The sequence below is a fragment of the Felis catus genome, chromosome A1 (assembly GCF_018350175.1).
Source record: "Felis catus isolate Fca126 chromosome A1, F.catus_Fca126_mat1.0, whole genome shotgun sequence".
In the NCBI taxonomy this organism is placed as follows: domain Eukaryota; kingdom Metazoa; phylum Chordata; class Mammalia; order Carnivora; family Felidae; genus Felis; species Felis catus.
In genome coordinates this window covers 167,528,587-167,552,785 of record NC_058368.1, presented here as the reverse complement: position 1 = coordinate 167,552,785, position 24,199 = coordinate 167,528,587, and the positions used below count along the sequence as shown (strand labels likewise).

The 24,199-nt window shown below is 41.1% G+C and overlaps 1 protein-coding gene and 1 long non-coding RNA gene across 3 annotated transcripts in view; both read left to right on the top strand.

The window, feature by feature from the left end:
• Positions 1–24,199, top strand: part of EFNA5 (ephrin A5) — a 273,969-nt gene that overhangs the window by 81,662 nt on the left and 168,108 nt on the right. The window lies entirely within an intron of this gene.
• On the top strand, positions 3,653–13,180 carry LOC123379281. The gene is made up of 2 exons (XR_006583552.1): positions 3,653–3,790; positions 5,913–13,180. It is a non-coding gene; the product is annotated as an uncharacterized LOC123379281 (long non-coding RNA).

Sequence of the window (24,199 nt, the reverse complement as noted above, 5' to 3'; positions counted from 1 at the left end):
CTACTATGAGGTCATCAAAAAGGTTCATTTTCAGTGACCCTGACTGCTTGGGGTTAGAGATCATTGGTATAGGTGAATATGGTGACTACTGGATTCCAGTCACCTTGAGAGGTTGAGATTGCTTCAGAAAACAACTCAAGCAGTGCTCTTGGCTTACTGCCCAATTCGTTGGTCTCTTAAGGACAGAGTTCTGTTTGGTAGACTGCCTAAGGGGATTCTGATTGGTTCTGTGGGGAAAGTCCTGGTATTCCCAGAGCAGCCTGGAACTCCACAGTATTCCCATGGAGCTAATTGGAACCTTTGGGAGTGTTTGCATGTGTTCCTTCCCTAGAGCTGTGTAACTCCTCATGGACATTGAGGCTGCTTGGATCCATGATGGGTCCTCCTGTGGAACTGTGAACAGAGTAGGACCTGCATCTCTCCTCTGAGGTGTGCAGCTTAGTGGCCACCAGATGTATCTGTGTTTGACCTGCATCTATCACAACTGGTTAGCTGTATCTTCCAGAGTTGGTGGTTAAAAGAATGAAAATACTCAATTTATCTGTACCTTATTGAATCATCAAACAAAAGCCATCCTCTATTTTAATTACATAAGATCTGTCTTCTCCCAAATAAAGTACTTGTTGGCAATAAGCAGTTTTTGCATCTGCCTAATAAGGTGCAAGCTGATTTCCCATGGCAGTGCTGATGTCCCACTTACTGATGCTTTTTCTCCCTTGTGTCCATTTTGCCTTTGCTCTCCAGCCATACTGTGACCCATGCTGGCCTTCAGGGAGCAGGTGCTCTGAAGAGGCAGATTCAGTCCTACAGAGTGCCCTTCCTGTTCTTAACAAGCAACAATCATTTCCGTCAAAGCTCTCATTCATTGGAAAGACATCTGAAGAAGCAAGTTCACATTAAAGAGGAAATTATACCCCTCATATTCCCATTGCCTTGCCAATGCCTGGTACAAGGCTGTGTGCACAATTAATATTTTTATATCCAAATTAGTGTTCCATTAAAACCTGATATTTTCATTTTTTCCTTTTTTAGGTTCTTAATATGAATCAGAATTTTTGACCAAATTATTTCTACTTCACTTTGAGTTGTTTTAAACCTAGCCAAATTTTGTACATTCTCTTTGGCTGTTATGTTTTGGGGGTGAGGGTCACTCTTAGGACAAGGAGTGCCAATTTACCTTAAACTAGCTTCTTACTTTTTCTCAGAAAATACTTAGTTATGAGACTCTTGGATCTTTGCTTACCTGAATTTTACAGGATTAAAATTCTTAATCCTGGTTCTTTATTACTAGTTGATCTATATAAATGTTATATACATGACCTTGTTTTTAAACTTTAGAAAATGTCCCGTTGTTTTCCTATAGGAGGGAATTAAAATTTTTCATCAGGGAAACTTAGGACTCCTGTTGTTTTAACCTTTGAGCCACAAGGAATCCTACTAACTAGATTATAGTTATTTACAGCTGTTTCCTTGAAAAGCTAATCTTCTATTCATCTGTTGTTGGAGATGGAATGTGGAATTTATTGACATTGATCCAGGCAGAGAGTAGAAGAGGAGAGGAACAGAAAGAGCGGGGGAGGGGGGGTGGGAGGAGTCGCTTAGGTATATTCCTAAATATTATACTCTAGAGCTTATAGCAGAATTCCTTGGATAATTACTTCTGATTGCTTAGGTTGAGCAACATCAAAACATTTCTGGCTTACCTTTCTTAACTAAGGGTATGTAATGTACAAGTCTTAAAGTCTTCAGGAAGCGTATATTCTGCGCTCTAAACATTTATTAAGTTAAATGCTATTTGTAACATTCAGTTTTACACATGCTTCAGTGAACAAAACATCATCCCAGTCCCAAATGAGCTTAAATTCTTGTGCAGGTAAGTTGAAGGATTCATAAATACAAGTAGTTTTCAAATACCTGTTCAAATACCTGTTCAATCCACCAAAATGTATTGAGTACCTGCTGTATGCCAGACTGGGGACTAGGTGGGATGCTCTAGCATGTCACAAGCACAAAACCCTATACTAATTAAATGGTGAAAATGGGCTTGGAAGTAATACTGTATGACTCTGTGAGAGCTATGACCAATCTGTGTTTGAAAAAGTCTTCAGTTTGTCTTTTTCACACCCATCTTCCACTTATAAATGATTAATTTATACTCCGGTACCTAAAGTGAGACTTTTGGGCCACCGGGGTTGTCAAGGTACATGTAAAAAGTGATTCTTTTTTCTCCCTTTCTTGGAAGAGACGAAATTCGAGGTGCTTTCGTCTCTGAATTTTTTTTTAACTTGTTTGCGTTGACCTTGGCTGACATAAGTGATCTAAGGAGAATCCACAACATGCCACTTACATCCTTTTCTGGGTATCGAGCAAAGATGTTTTGGCTGCTAAAATGATACAAGAGTTCTGGTTCTCCTGAGGCACTGGGACAGCAAGTTTGTCTCTTAAGATAGAAAAGGATCTGTTTTGCCTGCGCTAGGGACCTAGACTCTACTCTCTGTTCCTATTTACACACGAAGGCAGGCAGCTGTACAAGTGGAACTTGAGTCTAAATCACAGGGTGCTATAACATATGAAACTTGAATGTGGCAACTGTTACTGTCTGCAGTAGAGAACTGTCTGGGGAAATTCAATCCCATCCTTGGACCTGGCAGTGGAGGCTCCAGCAGCAGTGGGCCACCAGCATAGATGACTTTGGAACTGATTTTAAACAGTTTGCATTGGAACTGAAGTATAATTCTGTCCTGCAGTTTAATCAGATATTCAAGGTGCTCTTGACTAGTGGAATTTTTTACTGTTTTTGGCTGTTACCATCCCTAAAGGCACAGTTGCTCTGTTATTTCTTCATGTGTCTCAGGGGTAAAGGACCAGGATAATGAATAATCTCTCAGGATCATATCACAGGGGAATGAAACTTCAGCAGGTGGGGAAAGAGGTAGACTAAGTTATTTCTAAAGCCTCTTTCAGTACTGCCTATGAAACAGTTTACCCCGTATTCATTTCTTCCAAGGTGAAAAAATGTGGTGTCCTGGAAGCCATTAATGGAATTCTGGCAGATGAGCATGCTGGGAGGAAGGAGCTGGGCCCGAGTTACATGGGCTGGCTGGCTCTATTGCTCACAGCCTGAATTGCTCAATTTTAGCTGGATTTTGCTATAACTGTACTAAGATCTATTTTGTACACAAACACACATCTTAAAAATGTCTTGTTTGAAGTCATTTTCCAGTTATACCCTAGAGCACAAATTTACAGTAAAAATTATTAATATACTGGCACAGTGCTGAGATTAGGAAATTCCCTAGGCTTTTTTTTTTTTTTTTCCAATACACTGATCTTAAGGTCAGAGATTTGTACTATTTGGAAGGTAACAAATAGACCTGAACAGCCAAACTTTTGGGCGTACACAGCTAATGGAATAGCACAACATAAGTGTATGTGTGCTTCTTTCTCTCCCTCTCCCCCTCCCCCTCGCTCCCCCTCCCCCTCGCTCCCCCTCCCCCTCGCTCCCCCTCCCCCTCGCTCCCCCTCCCCCTCCCCCTCGCTCCCCCTCCCCCTCGCTCCCCCTCCCCCTCGCTCCCCCTCCCCCTCCCCCTCGCTCCCCCTCCCCCTCGCTTCCCCCTCCCCCCCGCTTCCCCCTCCCCCCCCTCTCTTTTTCCAGGAACGGGTGTGCGTTATGAGTTTTGTCCACCTTTGTGCCTTGTGGTTGCTCACCCCAGTTTTTCATCATTTCAGATAATCATGAAAAGACGATGTGGGCAAGGATAAATAAACAGCAGGACAAAATGAGTTTAAGGTATAGACCCTGTTCTCATGCAAATGTCTTTAATTTTTAAATTCAAAGATAGAAGTTGGTGTACTAAATCACTGCTCTCTAAATGGAACACTCCTCCCTGTGTTCATGTGGACTTGTCAGAGATTTAACTTGTAGAATTAAGTATCTTCAATTGCAGTGGCAGTTGGTAACTGAAAGGAGCTCTTTAAATTGTAATTTCTGTGTAGCTATATAGACTTGTCAAGTACCTTCAGAAGTGTGATTATGCTAGTCCTCTAATATACCTTTCTGAGGGCTTGAATTATTGTTGAAGTCCTCATCAAAGGCATAGAAAATCGGTCTTGAAGGTCCAGGCACTGCTATAGACAACGGCAAACTGTTAGGAGATTTATGGATAAAGACTTTTATTAAAAAATATTCTGAGTTGTGGTTGATTAAACATGCTACCTCTTCTGTAGTTGAAACACTGTAAACAACTGCGGAGAGTTGGATTGACTAATAAGTGAAATTGCTGAATGACACAAAGGTCAGAAGCACAGCTCACGCTGTGAAATGTGGAGTATGTAGAAGTTCTGCTAGAAGTGAGTCAAGGGCGCAGCCTCTTTGGTGGATGAAAGCATTTTAACTGAACAGTTAATTCATGATGCTTTTTTTTTTTTTTTTTTTTGGAACTGGAATTACCAAGTCCTATTGCTAATGTCTGCTAAGAGGAGGAAGAAAAAAAGAGTGGCAGTATTTTGTGTGGCTTTTACATTTTTTTCTTTTCTGCATAGAACGATTTTATTTAAGGATTTCATTTATTTATTTATTTGTTTTATTTATTTATTTATTTATTTTAAGGCCAAGTCACATGTAGTATAGGATGCTTGGGGCTTCTTGTTTGTTGTATGGGTCTGAAGAGAACACAGTAGCATGGGGAGAAAAAAAAAAAAATTCCACAGCAGACCTGAAGTAGAATGCTGGTTCAGCCGCTAGCTATTTAACCTTGGGCAATAATAATGATTATGGTAATGGCCACTATTTATTACTTATTCTGTGTCAGGCTCTTTGCATACATTTTATCCAATTCTCTTAGCCGCAGAAGGTTGTACCTTGCTCAGTATCTATAGTTGCTTAATGGAGGAGTCACAATTCCAATCCAGCTGTGTTTGTCTCTAAAATGCATGTTCTTTCTTGTGTATCAAGATTACTTAAGCATTTTGCACTGTAATATCCACATATATAAAATAGTGACAATGTTAATACTTCTAAAATTGTTGGGTAGAGAGGTTATGTAGAGTTCATGGCATCCAAGAGGCACACAGAAAGTAGCATTTCTGATCAGAGCCACAGTATGATTTATGTAGCCCCAAGCACTTTTGTCTTCATGGGCCTGTTCCTTCATAAAAAAAAAAAAAATTAAAAATTCTGTCTTATGACTGTACTCCTTTTTTTTTTTTTAATTTTTTTTTCAACGTTTTATTTTTATATTTGGGACAGAGAGAGACAAAGCATGAACGGGGGAGGGGCAGAGAGAGAGGGAGACACAGAATCAGAAACAGGCTCCAGGCTCTGAGCCATCAGCCCAGAGCCCGACACGGGGCTCGAACTCACCGACCGCGAGATCGTGACCTGGCTGAAGTCGGACGCTTAACCAACTGCGCCACCCAGGCGCCCCATGACTGTACTCCTAAAGAGGAGTATAATCAAAGCTGGATTTTAGTTTTGCTTTTATTTTAAACAAAATGAAAACACTGCATGGGCCCTAGGCACTGGGCCTACTGTGCCCCATTATAAGTCGGCGGATAGCATCACAGGCTCACTCTCAGCCTCAGAGCAATGGCTTTGTCTTTGGTGGATCGTGTTGCCATTATGTCCTTTCACTGAAATGTGAATTCTCCTCAGCAAGTGTGTATGGGTGAGGGTGTATATGCAGGGAAGGAAATCTGTCGTCATTGGTATTAGCTGGACAGATGTTCATAACAATGGATGCTTATAAGGATGGCTCTTAACTGATTAGTCTGGCTTACACCATTTATCATTTTTTTTTTCTGGTATTTGACATATCTTAGAACTTTCAGACCACTTGTATTAATACCGAAAGCTATTTATAGAAAAGTCTGGAGTAGTTTCTAACTTTTTTTTTTCTCTCTCTACTGATTAGAACTGGCAGCTGGTTTTGGCCTCACATGGACCCCTCTGAGTCCTCTCTGGGCTGGAAGCTGATTCCAGGGCAGCATCTTTTTGCCTGGTACCCCTCAAATCCACAACCCAAAACTGATTACAATCAGCATTTCTCAACATTCAGAATGAAACTCAGGGTTACTTCAGACTTCATGGATTTGTGCCCAGTCCACATGTACAACCAACCAGTTTGACTCATAACTAGTTTAATGCCTTGGTGTTTGGCTGGCTTAGCTTACAAACTTCTCTAGGAGAGGCCTTCTTTTGCATCTTCTCAACACCCAGGGATTTAATAAATTCTTGTCGACTGAATGAAGGAATGAGTGGTTAGCAAAGAACCAGTCAGTTGTGTCAAAGGTGCCAATTTGACTGTGTTTAGACTCAATCCATTAAAAAAAAAAATCAGCTATTTGGGTAAGGTCCCTACTCTGTCTCCAAAGTTCAGAATTTGAGGGAAACCTTTTATAATCTTACCAGGATCCAGGCTGTGTTCTTTGATCAGTTAAGGGAAAAAATACCAACTGTCAGGCATAACCCAACATTTTGGGAAGGCTTCCACAGTGATGTCTGAACCCCAGTGCTCCAAAAAGGTTTTATCCCTCCTGTGGATGGCAGACAATATGCTTGCTGATGCAGCCGGTGATATAATTAAACTTTTGACCACATGCATGACTTTAAGCGAAAAAGTGGCTAAAGCTCTGTGTCTAACGTGATTGAAGGGTGGAATCCGATGCTGAGGCTCCCCCAACTAATCTCTCCTTTCAGAGTTCTCTAGAAACAGCCCTTCTGGGGGTCCAGAGTTTACAATAAGACCCTTTTATACTTAAAATGTCAGCAGAACACTAAGACCAGCTCTTCCCGATACACGAAGGGGTAAGCCTATCCATTCTTTACTCTTGACATTTGGTCTAATTCTATCTCAGATAAGTGGGTATTGGATGTAATCCAGCTGGAGTGGGGCATCCTAAAATTTCCCGGTTTCTGTGTTCCGTTAGGATCCATCCCTTACTGTTAAAACTTCACAGGGTTTTCTCTGTCTGGAAAGGGAACGTAGCTCGTCTTTTTTTGGCCTGCAGTAGTATCTGATATTTAGATTTCGTAGGAACTATGAAATGTTGTTCATAGACAAAACAGCCCAGCTGAGAAACTGACTTCATCTGGGAATGGCAGATTTCCCCTTTTCCCAGGCTCCTTTCTCAAGCAAGGTTTGAGTTTTACATTCACAATCGACTCGTTTTGGAGTGACCAGGTGGCTGGAGCGCCTCTACAAACCTCCCCCAGGGCCTGAGGAAATCTGTATTGGCATTTATGTTGGTCATTTTGCAGGTGAAAGGTATTTTGATTTACATTTCACAATCTGATCTGCTGCCAGCCAAGGGTGAAAAACTGGTGCAACTCGCCACTGGGTCTTTTTGAACCAAGAGTGAAATCTATAGACTTAACTATTCGCCTAAATGCTCTGACTCAGGCTTAGCTAGATGGGCAGGTTGAAACAGGGTTCTGTGTTTTGGACCAGAGATAACCCTGGAATGCTGATCTATGGAGTGAGGGAAGTTTATGTGCGAGGTGACTTGACTATCACTTGGTGGATTAGAGGAAAGGTTTCATCTCACTTAAGTACTGTATAGTCTAAGCAGTTCTCCTGAGATTCTAAAGGAAGGAGGCTTAGTGTTTGAGTTAAATAACACCAAGGCAAGTTTCTCTGTTCATGTTCCCTCATCTTCACAAACTGAAGAATTTTGAGATTAACAGCCTTATAAGAGCCTTTATAAACAACCGTTGTATTTTCCCATCACTCAAGTCTACTCCAACTTGATAGGTAAACAGATTGTTCATTGATAAAGTGATATATATACAGCCTTTATTTTCATGGGTAAGCTTAGGGTCAGGAAAATATCTGAATTAGTCTTTCTGAAGACAATTGAAAGAAATGTCAGCATAGTTCCTGATGATGTATTTTTAATGTAATTCTTTTGTATTTGGCATGATTCAAAATTGATTTTATGAATAAGGCTGCAGATTAACCTTTCTGTAACAGGCTGGAAAAATGATCACTTGAAAACATAGTGCCCCCTAATAGCATTCTTTGTAGCAATCAGAGATAATCTGCTTGTGTTCAGTCAAGTTATTAGCTCATTTCCTTAAGCCGTTTCCTAAACATATTATCTGATTGCCAGGATGGTCCCACTTATTGGATTGAGGGATAGTTCCTTTACTGGATGTAACTTTTCTCAGTTAAAAAAAAAAAATAGGATACTGACCATAGAAATGGACATTCTGTTAGAATGCTGTGGTAAGAACAGGAAACTAGAAAACATTATTTGAAAAGAACCCATTTTGTACCATGCAGTGCCTTTGGAGAACCAAACATTTGTTTTAGATGAGTTCTGGGCTGTCATCATTTTGGACAGGTATTCTTGGGTGAGTGTTTAACATGATCATTTAAATTACTGTTTGCCTGGCATTTCTTCCTTAAGGAAATGAGGCAGTTCACAGAAAAGAAATTAAATAAATCTCTTCTTTTTATTGCCTTTGAGATTTCCATGAAAACTTTTATTTCTGGGGACCGCTAAGTATATTTGCTATCGGCAAATGCTGATGTTCTTTTAACTAAATGATTTTGGAAACTGGTGGAAGTAGGTCATGCTAAATAGTGGGGATCCTAGACGTGTGTCTTTTTTCTTTTTGATGTCCTCTTCCCTGACACATTGCATTTTTACTAACACTTGTCATTTCTCGGGTCCAGTTTTCCTAGTGGGTTGTAAAGTCCTTGATGCTAGGGACCATGTGCTGTAAGCTACTTGTTTTCATTGTGCATAGTAGGTTTAAAAAGGAGTATTTTCTAGTTTTTAGGATCTCACAGATCATGACTAACTTACATGGGAAGAAAAAAATCCAGGTAAAATTTACCACAATGTCACCAACTTGTGAAAATATTAATAGAAATAATAAATTCTACATAACAAGTGTCTCAACTTTATGAAGTAGAGGGTTAAAAGAAGTTTACACATGTTTGAAAGATTGCTAGAAAACAGTTTTTTTTTTCTTTGGAAAATATAGTATGTGTCCTGGCAACCTCAGAACAAGCCAGACATTTTGAGGAGGTATCTAGTTAGGTTTCTAGACTTTAAATGCAGCTGAATGTTCTTAAAATTTTTACTGGGGTCAGTCTGTTTATAAAATAAGATTTTTTTTCTGGTTATTCAAGATGACTTCCTATCTGTTGGGGGAAGAATTTCTTAGAGCTTAAGAGCTGTTTTTCACCCCTCGGATCTTTTTGATTAACCGTTACATTTATACCTCCAGAAAGGGACCAAAGAAAAATTCTGTTTTTATTCTTTGTTGCATTTGAAGAATTAATGGCAAAGAACATCATGCATTGTAGGAAATGATTTTTCATGTTAGCATAGCAAAGCGGAGCAAGTGCCCTCTGCTGTGGCTTTTTACCATATTAGACAGGGATGTCCTTCAACGTCTTTGGTGATGATGGGCATAAATCAAATTGAGAACAGTGGTATGTAGTGAATTTAGCACAACTGCATTTTTTAATATGTAAGTAGGCTTAGGTTTTTATCTCCCTTATCTTAAGCCCCGTCAAGATCAAACTCAAGCAAGCATTCACATCCACAATTGAATCTCACCAGCCTTTTTCTTTAAGTTAACATTAGTTCAAACTCTCCCCACTGCTTCTGTCAATAGATCTTTTAAAGGCAGGCATTAGAGTTAAGTTTGCCTTAGTCTTTTTCCCTCCTTCCACAGCTTCAAGCCCAAGGGCTTCTTTTAATAGGCATTAGTTAAGGCCCAGAATTGAGTAGACATTTGTGAAGGAGACTTGAAGTTTGGAACAGAATTGGCCTTTATAGTTTTTCCATGGGGGGAAAAAAATCTTCTTAGGAGAATAAAGGCTGCCTACTAATCTGCTACCATCTGGAGAATGGAGAAGCCAGAGGTTGTTGGCACTAGGTCACATCCCTTATGTAAACTGTCAAATTCTTTTCATATTAATGGCATATTGAGCTTAATCTAAAGGGGTTTGGTATCAGTCAGAGGTTATTTGTTGATTTTTTTTTTTTTTGGCAAGGGAGGGGTCTTAGTATTGTTACAATATGAGAAAAGGACAGTATCCAAAAACAGAAGTTTAGATTCATAAGGCACTTTCCCTCATACTTACATGTCACTTATCATTTAGTGATGTTTGATGCCATGATAAAAATCCACAGAATTCTTCCAAGCAACTTTTTTGTACCAGACCATATTGGGAAAAGTTTGAATAGGTCTCAAATTCACTAAGAAGGCCAGTTGATAGCTATCATGCTTATCCCCACATGTGAAATAAAGCAAGCATGATCCTACGATTCTGTTTTTTTCTTAAAGATTATTTTGTACATATGTGCATTAGAGTATAAATATAGATATGTATTTTTGTGCTTTAGGGTATAAGAGAATAGCTAAAATCCTACCAAGTCTAATGAGGCTCCTGCTATCTGAGTGGTAAAGAATAAAAATCTTATATTTTGATTATGAAACCTTCAGCCTCCTTGGACATGGGGCCAAACAGATGGCACATGTCTTGACAGTTCATTCAAAGCAGAGGCTTGTTCCCCAAACTGGTAGGGATTGATTTTGTTCATTCTAAAACTGCTCTGTTCTCCCCTCTTATAAATAAGAATAGAATAGACCCACACACTCACTGTCAGACCTTTTGATAGGTAAAGGTTGAACTGTGTAAACCACAGCATGGAAGCTCAAATAATCATGTTATTCCTGGGGATGGACGTCTATGGTACAAGCTAAAAAAAAAAAAAAAAAGTGGTTTTCACCTGGACAGCCGTTTGGTTGCGTCAGTGATATGAAGAAATGTAACCTAAAAATTTCAGCAAGGATGATTAAATAAAGAACAAGCCCTGAGATTTCTAGCTTTTGGAAATTATTTTTAAATTCTGAAATGAGAGCATTTGTCCTTGGGGCCTGTGTGCCACTGGCATTTCTTACCCCCCTGGTTTCATATGTAAACCAGAAAATGAAAACCAAACCAAATGACCCAAAGGAGATGAAGCATGTTTGTTTTGCCCATTATATTTCTCTGCTCACGCCTAGATGCCTTGCCTTCTCTGTCCCCTGTGTTTGAAGTTGAGAGCTGGGAACAGACAGGAGATTGAGGTCCCAGGGAGAAGCTAAGTTCAGCCTGAGCTGGTGAACTCACTGAGACTAAGGGCAGATAACGTGAGCTAAAGATACTCATGTATGACATTTGTGCCAGTAGGGGAGAGACCCTCTGGGCCTTTATGAACAGGTTTCTCTTTGGTTGTCTTAGCTGATGGAGCCTAGCTGAACGTCTTGGCAGTGTTCCTTAAGTAAGCATCTCCAATTGATGACAGTGGGAATGAGCTTACACAGAAGCCCGCATTACATAGGATTTTCTGCTGAAGACATTGGATGCTATGATTTTTGAGGGCAATCATTTTAGGGGGCAGTGAGCTGATACTATAAAACAACAGGGTGATTTTGTAAGAGCTTAACAGAAAAAGAAATGGAAAAGAACTGGATGAAAAGGAAGGGAAGTAAAAACTTGGGAGGGACATGAAAATGTGTGTGTGCATGGTAGTATCATGTACAAGAGAAACAATGGGAGTGCAAAACTGATTTTAGTCTTCTATTTTGTTGGCAGTAAGTTCTGACCTAATGTTGGAATGCATTTTAATCAAGCACTACAGCGTCCTAGGCTAAGGATTGAAATAATTACTATTAAGAATGTCCTGATAAACTCTTGCCTTTAAAAGGGTAGGCAGGATTTCCTCCAGTGAAAAAGCGGGGTATATGCAAGTGACTTAAGAATCTTTTTATGGTCCCTTTTGTGTCCCCCCTCCTGCCTAACTTTCTCAACTTCTCACATGCAAAATAGCAATCAGGTTTGTATTCATTCTTTTCAGCCTGCTTGGAATCTATCTGACTGCACAGAACCGTGACTGGACAAAGATTGTGGCTTTGGGCAGTGACTGTGCTATGACAGGACCTTTTGCTCCCATTGTGTGCCTTACAAGAGACTCTCTTTGCCCGAGTTCGTTGCCCCTTCCTGGCCTCCTCCAAAGGGATTTGCAGGCTGTCTGGAGCTGGACCAAGAGGCGGAGTTCGGCCCAGCTGCCAGCAGGGGGTGCCCTTGCCAGATAAGAACAGGTTTGTCTGTGCCAGAGCCGCTCAAATCAGGTTCTCTGCCAGTCTGGCCTTTTCAGTCAATTTGGCCCCAGATTCGACCCCAGAAGCATTTTATTTTGCCCTCTCAGGTCCTGGCCCACACCTGTATGACTGTGCTGTCCACATTGCTGCTTTCAATTTCTTTTTGTTGTTAACAGTAGGCTGTGCTTTGCTATAGCTGCTGTCTGGTCACCTTTTACTTAGAAATTGGAGAGTGGTTTTCTTTCCCTCTCCCTGTATCTCAGGTCAAGTTGAAGGGCACAGTCACCTGCGGGGAACAGGACCAAGTGTGTTCATTGAGCATTTTGCTGTTTTACATGACCTAGCCATAAAGGAATGTCTATGGGAAAGGAGAAACCTGTTTCATAACACAGTTGCAGAGCTTTGTTTTCTCTCATCAGGGTGACAGCCCTTTGGTTTCTGCCAGTGGGTATGCGGCGGGAAGGTGGGGAAACTGGATCATGAAAATTCCACGGGCTGGTGATTGCTCATTCTTTAGCCTTGTAGCCGGGAGGATACTGTCTGGTTCCCAGGGTGGCTCAGTACAGTATTTAAATCAGAGAGCCCAAACCTATGTGATCAGCATCTTACTCTTAAAAAAAAAAAAAAAAAAAGGAAGACCCTTGGCAATTTTTAAGCAGCTTCAGCGTGGTCTGGTGGTAGGGGGTGATTGGAGGAAGTGTTTTGTTTCTTGAATCTTGGATTCAGTGTACTTGTTGACTGTGCTGTGCTGGATAATGCTTTCCCCAGACAGCGAGCCATCTGCGCAGGGGAAGTTCACAGCACACACCCGGGGCTCGTTACCACAATGTGGTGCTTCATTACTGAGCCTTTCCTTGAATGCCTGAGCCACTAGGTTCCTGTGCCCTCTGCCCCACATTGGATTACAAGCTGCCCCGACGCTGGAGCGATTCCCACTCTGGCTGGGGCAGACACGAGAGCAGAAACCCTACAGCAGGTGCCGATGCTTTGGATGTCCTTTTGTGCAGGCACCCGAGCAGTCTTCCCTACTCGCTCACTCACTGCCCCCCAACCCCTGCTGCTCCATGTTCCCAATTCTTGGATGAGTTCTCAGGCTGCTGCAAATACTGATGCACTGTCTTTGGCATTAAAAAAAAAAAAAAAAAGGCCACGCAACAGGTACCCCAAGGGAGGAATGTGAAATCATTGAGCTCAAATCTTAGTTGCCTTTCAAAAGTCTGTATGCAGTGAGTCTATTTTGGCTTATTTTTAGTTGAAGCTAGTTATTTAATGGCATCAGTTTTCTTTGTTTTCAAGCCCCTTGTAAGTAACTCCATGGTATTTCAACTTTGTAAGGACATAGAGTCAAAGCTCTTTACTCTCTATTGGGTCTTACTTTGCTCACATAAATTTACCTGTTTAAGCAAGTCGTATGCAAAATAGGGTTCTGAAGTTGAATTTTTTTGAGAAACTGACCTTTTTTTGTCCTCTCTCCCTACTGTTAACAAAGTCATTTTATTCCTGTCCCCCCCAGCTCCTTTTTCATTTTAAAAGTCATCTTTGGAAACTGTCTTTCCCACTGCCTCATTGTTCATGAATTATATTGTGAATCCATTTGGACACCGACCAGGAACTTGGTATAATTGCTCACATGCAAGTAAAAGCTTTCTCTGTGTATTAATTAGTTGATACAAGGGATTAAGATGATTACATGAAAGGCATTGCTGCTTCCCTCTGAATAGTTAGACCAAGGTAGGTGCCAAGGCATCATTTGATCCCATTTGCTCAGCATGTTCCCTTGATAAAGGCACAGAATTTGAACAGCGAGGTTTCCTGAGGCAGCAGAATATGGGGATCATTTGGATTCACTGTTTCTGTTGATGTGAAATGTGGGATATTAATCAAGGCTAATTACATGCACTGGGTTTGGAACAAACTGAAGGCCAGTTCAGGGCATGGTTCTCCATGTAATTACCGACTTTAAGGTACCAGGGTAATTACCAGAAATTAGAGGTCCTTCCTTTATGGGTCTTGCCTCTTAGAAAGTGGAAACAGTTTCTTTAGCCATTAGGAGGTAGCTTTCTGCTCAGAGTTTGCGTTAAACCGATACAACTAGCTTTTAAATAGGTCTTGATTATGTGACGTCAACTTTCTGGAGTTAGGGCAAGAATCCAGGTGACTCTGGCCTATTTTTCTCCCTGTCCAAGATCTTTTAATGTTTGAATTCAATGTGAGAATTACTATATACTTGGTTAGGGAGGGGGATTTAATAGTTCATTGTCCTTCTCTAACAGACCATTTCCTCTAGTAATGTATTCTTTTAAAAAGGTCCTCAGCAATAGTTTCTGTTCGTAAGTTTAATACCACCCTTTTTACTCAAACAGTAGTGGTTAGTTGCTTCATAGTGTATAAGTCTCTGGGAGTGAAGCTGTCACCTTTTTGTTTTTTGTGCTTTTTTGGGGGGAGGGGAGGAAGGTGTTTGGAGGTGCCTAGCATCTTGAAGGGCCCTTCCTAGAGGGCTGGAATACCCACCATTGGAGACCATTTCAATGCAGTGAGGGCTCACCTCCAGTATAGCAGACTCCCAACGGCTAGATCTTTGTTCCCTGGGATCTCCAGCACTTATGGCATAGGTACATGGCCTACACTCACCAATCTGATGTCTCTGCCTGGGACTTGAAGTCTGGGGAGAGGGACCAAAGAATCATGGACATTTGAGAGCTCCTTCCCTTGCCACTGGCCTTCAGGGTTTGCTGATGGGGGTGTAGGTGTGGCTGTGGACCTTGAGTCCAACAGCTCAGCAGACAGTATGCAGGAGTCCCCAGAGCTATTAGCTTCCATGGCTGCCTTCTTAGGTTTGGGCCCATTTCCTAACAATCCTCTAGTGGAGTTTTTGAGAGAGTCTGTTTTCTTTTCTGTGTTGTTTTTTTTTTTTTTCTTTAAAAACAAACGTTTATTTTGAGAGAGAAAGGGAGAGCCTGCCAGCGGGGGAGGGATGCAGAGAGAACAGGAGAGAATCCCAAGCAGGTTCCATGCTCCATGCTGAGCCCGACACAGGGCTCAATCTTACAAACCAACCATGAAGTCGTGACCTTAGCCGAAATCAAGAGTCAGACGCTTAACTGAACCACCCAGGCACCCCAAGAGAGTCCATTTTCTTATCGGAGATAGCATTTCTGCTTAAGTTCACCAGAGTTGGCTTCTGTTCTGACTGTATGCCCATCTTGGAGTTAATAGGCTAATATGTTAATGTTCATATGTAGAGATACCTGTGCTGCTGTACAACATATGCACCCTACGTATGTATATGTGCATGTGTTTGTTAGGAGCTCAGGGAGAGGACTTGGTCTCCAGGCTGAAAAGAATCAGGATGGGAGAAATTAATGAGAAGTCATAATTTTGGCTGTCCTGACATTATACTTTGTACGGACTCTCAGTACCAGTTGCCATCACAGATGCACTGAATCTAGGAGCTGAGATAGATTTATAAAAATATGCAGGGCTTCTGATAATTTTATGGAACTTACAGAACTGAAATTTTGTTTTGTGGAAAAGATACACTTTATATCATCAAGTTTTTAAATATTTTTCAAGTAGTCCATTTCATCACAAGCCTCAAAGTAGCAAACTCTTCAGTCTTATTTATGTTGGCACTTCTGATTCTTTCACGTGTTGCAATTTATGTGTTTTCCATCTGGGGCAACCTTGCTCAGACGCACTTGGGCACATTCAAGACCTGAGTCTGAGGATGGGCAGTGGAAGAAGGGGAATGATTGCATCTCTAAGCTGAGGCAGTTAAGAACCGCAGCTGTTGGGTGCCCCGTGGTTTCCTTCTTTCCTTAGTTTTTACCCTTTAATTGTTGTCAGTACAGTACCTCTTGTGGACATTATTCTGCCATTCTGTCCCCTTTGCTGCCTGTCTCAGTGTCCCCTCTGTAGGACTTCACAGGCTTTGCCCCAGCCAGCTGTCTCCCACCTGCCTTTCCTGGCTCTCTCATGGGCTGTTCTCTCCCCGTGATCTTTGGCTTTCCTTTTTGTCTCTTGCATTTCTTCCACTCCCCCACAGGAAGGTGCATGTACATAGGCAAAGGAGTATATGTATGTTTGTTTAAAGCTTGAATGTAAATGTTAGAAACAACAAAAACACTCTTCAGTCTACACCACACGCTGCCTTGCCTAAGAGCACATACTTGGAGTGCCCAGGCCTTAAGTTCCAAGGGTGCCACACACCTTAATTTCCAAGGGTAGCCTAGAAATTGCACATAGTCCACAACCTAGGTTTTCCCTTGCCTGTTCTTCATGGAGCCTGGTTATTGGCATTTTAAGGTGAATGGTTCTGTTTCCCTTGTGCGATTAAAGAAAATGCTTCTAGAACTCTGTGGGAATGTCTACCCTGTGTCTTCCCTTTCTTAGGAGCCTTGGGTGTCTTGGTTTCAGGCATCCCAGCCTGGGACGGGAGTGGGGTGCTTGGTCACAAACTCCATTTACCTGGCATGGTGTTCTCTCACCTTTCCGGAATAGGCAGATGATTGTTCAGGTCCTAGGGCCTGAGCATGTGTACTTAGAGCAGGAGGGTAAGCCCAAGGTCCTAGAAGTAAATGGCAGAAATGGAAGAAGCTAGGGTTGTTAAGTTTTTATTTTTTTCTCTCATTATTCCCTGCAGACTCCCCTGTATATTCTTTAAAAAAAAAAAAAAAAACAAACAAACCTGATACATGTTGTTTTTCTCCCCAGAATTTTTAAAGATTTATTTCATCTTTGGCAATATAAGAAAGGAAGTGGAATTTGGTCTGTGGGGACTTCTTTGTATGGAATATCAGTGACATCATGGAATGACCAGCGTCCTGCTTTTTATGAAAGGACACACGGCAGGTTGTGATACACATGGGACAACCCTTTCTCACCCTGCCTACTTCAGATAACCCGTATCTTGTTGTAAGTTCTTTTAAACATTTTGTAAAAGTTCAAGTAGCCATAGAATAAAATTCTGTGGACTTTTAAAAAGCCAGTATTAATCAATCAGATTCGAATGAGAACTTACAAAAGGAAACTGTCGTAGGAAGTTTAGTGTGGACACTAAATTTTTTGCTATTATTATTATTTAAGGATTAGCTAAGATTAATTAAGGAAATTACAACGGATTGCATTTAGGGACGTGCTTGGACGTATTTACTGCATAGTAGGAATAAGGAATTTGGTCACTATTCCGTTCCTGAATACTTTCACACTTTTGTAAACATAACTGGAAGTGATCCAAAGCTTAAAACTCAAACGATATTGCAGCCAGTTTTGATTGTCTTCTGCTTTTACTATGGTTGATAAAAGTTGACTGATAGAATTTGAAGGGAAGCCAAGAGTCTCTTTTGGTATGTGTGTGATGTCTGGAAAGCTGCGGTAGTTTCGGGCGCTCCCTCTTGTGCACATCTACGTATGTGTGACTAGGAATGCAGCATTTAGGTATTTGCTTTTTACATGTTTTAAAGTATCTTAACAAAAGCATTGGAGATGATAGCTAGGTTTTGTTTTGCCTTTTTTTTTTTTTTTTTTGAAACTAGACTATTTTATTGTGTTTGATTCCAAGCTGCTTTTAGCAAGCTGGAAACCATCTCCACTGACCTCGCCTTTTCCTTTACGTTTGAACTTTCCTGGCAGAAATGGCTTGTCGATAGAGTCCAAGCTAGTTCATTCCCTTTGTGTGCAGAGAATTAGACACATGAATGCCACAAATTAATCAAATGTAAGTCTAGAATAGAAGGCTCTCACCCAGTAACATGACTGTGAAAGCCGCTTTGAATAAGAGGGAAAGGACCCATCAAATATACATGAAAAATAGTGAGTTTATGAAGGCCCAGGGATTGTTGGGCTTGACTAGACCTGCATGCCACCACTCAGGGGGGGCAGGAGCAGAGGGTGGGAGTGAGAGGACCACCAGCCCTGAGGTGGGGTTTTCTTTTTTAAATGATCTTCTTCAATTGAGAGGAGCTTCTGGGAATATCAATGAGCCCCTTGCTGAGACAGGGTTGGAGGTCAGAGTGCAGGGCCAGCTGCCAGCCTTCCTGAGGGACAATAGCAAAGCCCTTCTGTACATACGACAAAAGGATATTTCCAAATAGTGTTTTTAGACAATGAATGAAACAGCAGTTAAATTAAAATATGCAGCATCATGTAAAATTAACCTTTTCGCCACCTCCTCTTTCTTAGAGTTGAAAGTTGGTGCTGCTCTTCTTCCCCCCCCCCCCCCCCCATGTCCCTCAACTACTTTAATGATTTAGCCACTTAGGCTATAAAAAAAATCATGCCCCCTTTAACACTTGGAAAAGAATGTGATAAAGGGAAAAGTTTCCTTTTGGTATTTTGGTGTTTAATAGACCTAGCTGATGCTTCTGTAAATTGGGAGAAAAATACCTGTTTCTAGAGGGACATAAATTATATATTAGATGTAACAATTTTTCTTGCATAAATGATGAAAACATAATGCAGCAATATAGTAATGTGATTGAAATAAACTTGTACGCACAGGTATTATTTCCCAGAGAAACGTAAAAAATCAAAAGCTGACCTATGAAAGTGTTAAGGAGAATTAACCAAGTATTTATGCTAAGATGCTCCAAATCTGGATTTGATATCAATGTAATTTATGTAAACATACACAGAGATGAAATGTGGGAACTCCTAATATTAATGTAAAAACAAAATGAAAACTTGGCTTTTAAGTCCCATAACATAGCTACACGTACTATTTTCCTGACTGTCTTGATAAAATTGAAAGTTACCCATAAAAATACTACTCTGTGGTCTTGCAGTCCTTATTTTTTTTTGTTCCTGGTGTGGTTTAAATTTCATATGATGTTTATTTTCTCAAAATTCTCTTCGTCCTCACCCTGAAACCACAGAAGGTTTTCAGTGGAAGGGAGAGTATTGTATCACACTTCCTGGTTGGTGCCAATTAGTTCCAGTGTGGACTTTGTTTGTGGCTTTCTGCTGGAATGATACCATATTATTGGTCTTCACGTTGGCCAGAACAGTTCCAGTTTTCCATCTTCTAGCACCAAACCCCTGAAAAAGGTCACATACAACTCAGCCAGTGGCCAAGCACACATGCTGGGGGATGGTGTGTGTGGTTTTTTGGGAGGATGACGAAGAGTAGCAAGTGTGGGCTTTTAATGTTCAATCCTTACAGTCATTGTGGAACTCCTCCAGCCAAAGATCTGATTGTTAGATCAGATGGTGAGAGGAAATGAGTGCTAGATACTTATTATCATGCATCCTGAGCTCATTAATAAGGCTAAACCTGATAAAGGACCCTTGAAAAGAAGGGAAGAGGCTAAGGATAAGGGTAAGAGGCCCTACAGAGAGCTGCCTGAGTCATTACTGATGGTACTGTCAGAAGACTTGAGTTACACTGTCATCTGATGGAGAGTAGTAGATCGGAAAACGAATAGCAAATCAATTAAGAATATCCCAACTGTGGTTTGGGCCTACAAACATTCATGGGGTGACTACGTTATGACTTTGGGTGTACAACATGGTTTATAGCCTAAAAATGGAAATGGGACAAGTACCACTATCATTCATTAAAGCAGGACTAATACAATTAACACTATCAAATATAGATCACATGCTGTTGGGATTTAAAGAAAGAGGAAGTCTGGTGGTGGGGAAGTCAGGAAAGATTTCTTAGCAGCGATGGGTATGAAATGTTAGCATTTTGAAATTCAGAATGGAGGCAAGATTAGGAGCCAAGACAGAGAGAGAAAGAAGAAGGTCTGCCTTTAACCATAATTTGTCAGCCCAATTTGCCTGGATCATGTTCTGGAAAAAAATTTACGCAGGAGACTTGGGCAAATAGACCCAGCTGCTCAAGGCTGGGAAGCATCAGGTCGTGCAATGTGTCCCTATTCCACCCCCTCTCTCCAGGATGTAATCCTTTGGGAACACAGTGGTTGAGATTGTCTGACTAGTGGGTGATGGATGTAAACAAGGGCCCATTGAGGAAGTGCTTGGACAAAAGTCCCAGAATTGTTTGCACCAGGAATGGAGTGCGGAGCTCTGCTGACTTTGAGTGATGATTTGAGAATTGCTCTTTAGACAGACTAATCTTGTAGGGAGACCCCAGACATAAGAAAAGCCTTCTTACGAGGCCACTGCAGTAGTGCGAGATGGAGGGATGGGAGTTTGGATACAAGTGAGAAAGGAGAGGAAACCAGGTGTCCCAAGACTTGGAACAGGAGGCATCTGGCCACAGTCAGGGGCACAGAAGGAGCAGGTGATGACAGGCACATTTTAAGGATGGAGTTGGGGATGGGGGTGTTAGGAGAAAAATCAGATTTCATTTGGGATAGAAAGCTGGGGATGAGGTGTTAGTATGGAATTACTCAAAAATTGAAAATAAGAGATCTCTTGTAAAACGATTTTATCACAAAGAGAATGAACAGTTAACGAAGCCCTGTTTCTCCAAAGGACCCTGAATCTGGTTTTTTTCACAAGGAGTTGGGTACATTTTTATGAGAGCATTTGAGTCCATCTCATGACCTCATCACAGGGTTGCAGAGCCAGAGGGAGGATTATTTTCATATCCCGCCCACTTTCTTGTTGGTTTGTGAATCCACTGAAAATGAAGCCTTTCCCCTCACATTTTACAACTCAAACAGTCAGCCCAGTAATTTAATGCTGGTTCTTCCAATATAAATATTACATTATGAGTTTAATTTCCCATTATTACCACAAGAAATTATCTGGATGCTAAGAATAATTCGGCTTTATAAGGTCATATACCAGTGTATTCTTTCCAAACCAAAACATAAAAAATACAAAGGGAAGCTCTTTCAATTTTATTTCTTGTACCAGATTAAAAGTTTCTTGATGGAAGAGTCAGCCTTCTGCACGGCGTGTGCTCACCGAAGGTTGTTGTCACTGTGGTCTAGTGAGTTTAGGTTTGGAAAATGTTTTCTTTTTACTATTTCTTTTTAAAAAAATACTGATGCTCATTTACTTCCTGTAGAATCTGTTCTTGAAGCGTAATTCCAGTTTTTTGTTATACACAGCACCAGCACACACCATTTAGACTGTATTCCAACTTTGATTTCAAGTCAAAATCTGTTACGGAAAGTGTGTGTGTGTGTGTGTGTGTGTGTGTGTGTGTGTGTGTGTGTGTCAGAGACAGAAAGAGACAAAGATGTACATATGCAGTGACACATAGAGACACACAGCAAGAGACAAGGGACCAACACACAGAGATACAGAAAGAAACAGAGACAGACATACAGAGACACACAGAGAGACAGACACACACAAAAAACAGACACCCAGAGACCGAGAGAGAGACACAGGCAGAGAGACAGAGACATAGAAATACCAAGCTAGACACACACACACACACACACACACACACACACACACACACCTGGAGACAGAGAGAGAGACACATACACACACACATACGGACACAGAGGAGACACACACAGAGACAAAGAGACATACACATGAAGCCTGAGAGAGAGAAGAGACGCACACCCGGAGACAGATACACACACGGGAAGAGAGAGACACACACATGGAGACAGAGAGAGAGAGACATACACAGGGAGACAGAGTGAGAGAGAGAGAGACACCTACATATAGACGACAGAGAGGGTGGAAGAAAAGAGCTCGATAGAATGATAAATGAAAATCTAAAAAGGAGGTCTTTGTTTCACTGGTATTAATTTGGTAAATTATCCATAATTTATTAGCACTTGTAAACATTGTGGCAAATTTTTTTGCCTTGTCAGTAATGAATTGTTCCATCATTAATTTTGTCAAGGGATCAAGAAGCAGCACTGCTGAGCTCCAAAAAAACTAGCTGCGCGTGGTTAGGTCTCAAGTGCTTGTGTGGTTTATGTAATTCAGCACTGAGTTCCCCGGACTGTTTACTGTTTCCTGACCTGGGGACACCTTCCTCACCAGTGGCCAGGCCACAACTGCCGTGGATGGCAGGATACACAGACCTGGGGGTGGGGGGTGGGGAAGGAGGCTGCATGGTCCACATGCCTCGGGTTCCTTGTATTTTGCTTTGCCACCATTCTGGGCCTTGTGAGTTAAATCTTTATCCTGGGGAGAACACTGGCTGAGGTATTAGTATATATTTTGATATCTTCACTTATTTCTAAGTTTATTTTGAAGTAGTAGATGCAAATTTCTAAAGTCAGTTAAAGTAAAGATTCTAAAAGACTTCAGAAATTTAGATGAGAATATTTCAGGGAGAATTTAGTGGAGGAATTCAGATCTATTTAAGCATTAAATATGACTTTTGGTTTCCTGGTAGCTGTGGGAAAAGAGAAACCTGATCATTGATATACTTGTCATTTTCTCAAGACCAAAAGGTATTTGTCACATGGCTCCTAATATAAATGGGACCAGGTAGGATATGGAGTTTACTTGGAGTTTTGTAAATTGTCTTTTATGCCTCTTTCTTATTAATGATGCTCTAAAGCTTTGAATTATAATTTAGAGAAGACACTGGGTCTTAATTGGGTTATCTGGTCTTAAAACGGATGGAGTTTAGGGAACCTGGACAAGTGAACAGGGATTCTATCCCTGTGCTGCCTCCCTTTACTATCTAATGCTTCACCTGTTTTCCATGGGAGTAGTTAATAGGCAGTTAAGTTATCATAGGGTTTAAAGCTGTTACTCTCTATTGGTTGAAGAAAGGGCACCATACTTTAGGAACCTGATCTAGAGGTAGCCCTCCCATACATACCTGCAGGCCTGAAGGCTAGCCTTGCAGTAATGGCTGACTCCGGACTCTGCTGTCCTCTCAGGGAGCCTGGCTTCAGGAGCTGGCCAAGCAAGCAGCTGTTAGGGTGGGTGAGGGTTGTCCCTGAGTATTGTATGGAGAGTGGTTGGGGTCTGGGGCAAGGAGAGGAGCCCGATTGGATTCCAGCCCCTATTTTGACAGGTGAGGAATCCGATATGCAAGGGCATTAGGTCACATATCCATGTCACCCATGCAGGTAGGAGCATCCATGAAACTAGAATGTATAAAAATAGATCACTTGACTTTTTTCTGGGCAGCCGAAAGTTGAGCCACCTTCCAAACAGCAGCGGGGAGATGGCTCAAGTCGTTGAGTGGAAAGGACAGGTGGGTAATGTTAAAAGTGTGAGTATGTGATTAATCAAAAGATAAGAACAGTATTTTTGCTTACATCTTTCTTTATAAAGAGCCAAATTGACCTACTCTTAATGACGGAGACTACATAGTAAGTAAACAGAAGAGGTAATTTCTTGCTTAAGGAATCAGGTAACCATTTCTTCTCCCTGTCTCTCTCTACTTGATATTATTTGAAAAGCTTTTATTGGCTTGTTATTTATAACAGTATAGCCAATGACTATATTTAAGTAAAAGTTGAAAATCTTTCATATATTGGTTGGTAAGCATTAGATAAAATTAGAAGTTGAAAGTAATTCATTCTTTTTGAATGTAAAAGTGATCTTTTAAAAATAAACTTTCAGCATAAGACACTTGAATTTTCAATGTTGTAACATTTGAGAAAATAGAGTATCTAGTTTTATATAACTACTCTAATACTCAGAATACCAAAGTGTTTTACAGTAACGCGTTTGAGATGGGATCCAATATGAATATATTATCCTCACAGCAAGTCTGTTCCTTTAGTCAGTTTCAGAACACATATTAAGCAAAGGATATATATGCACAGTCCTTGTTTCAAAGTATATTCATGTTCTCAGATTTGGGGGAACTTAAATGTAATCTTGTCTTTGATCGAATTTGAAGTTAGCATTCTGTCATGAATTACCTCATGGGAGAGAGAAAAAAGTGAGGTGGGGGGCCTGTAGAGAGTGCTCTGTACAAACATCATTGTTGTCAACAGCAATTCATGCATTCCGTCCTGTTACTCTGTCAGTAAAGAGGGAGTTAGGACCTTTTCAGAAGAGTCACAGTAAATGATCAGAAAATAAATTCTCAGCAGAAGTCACTGTGAAGAAGACTTTGGGAGAAAGTGGGACTGTGCATGACTGGTATAAAAAAAGGTGGGGGGGGAGTATCAGGGAGGAGGTTGATCCACTGGGGGCCAGGGAGAAGGTGTGCAGCTCTGGGAGTCATCTGGCCCAGCC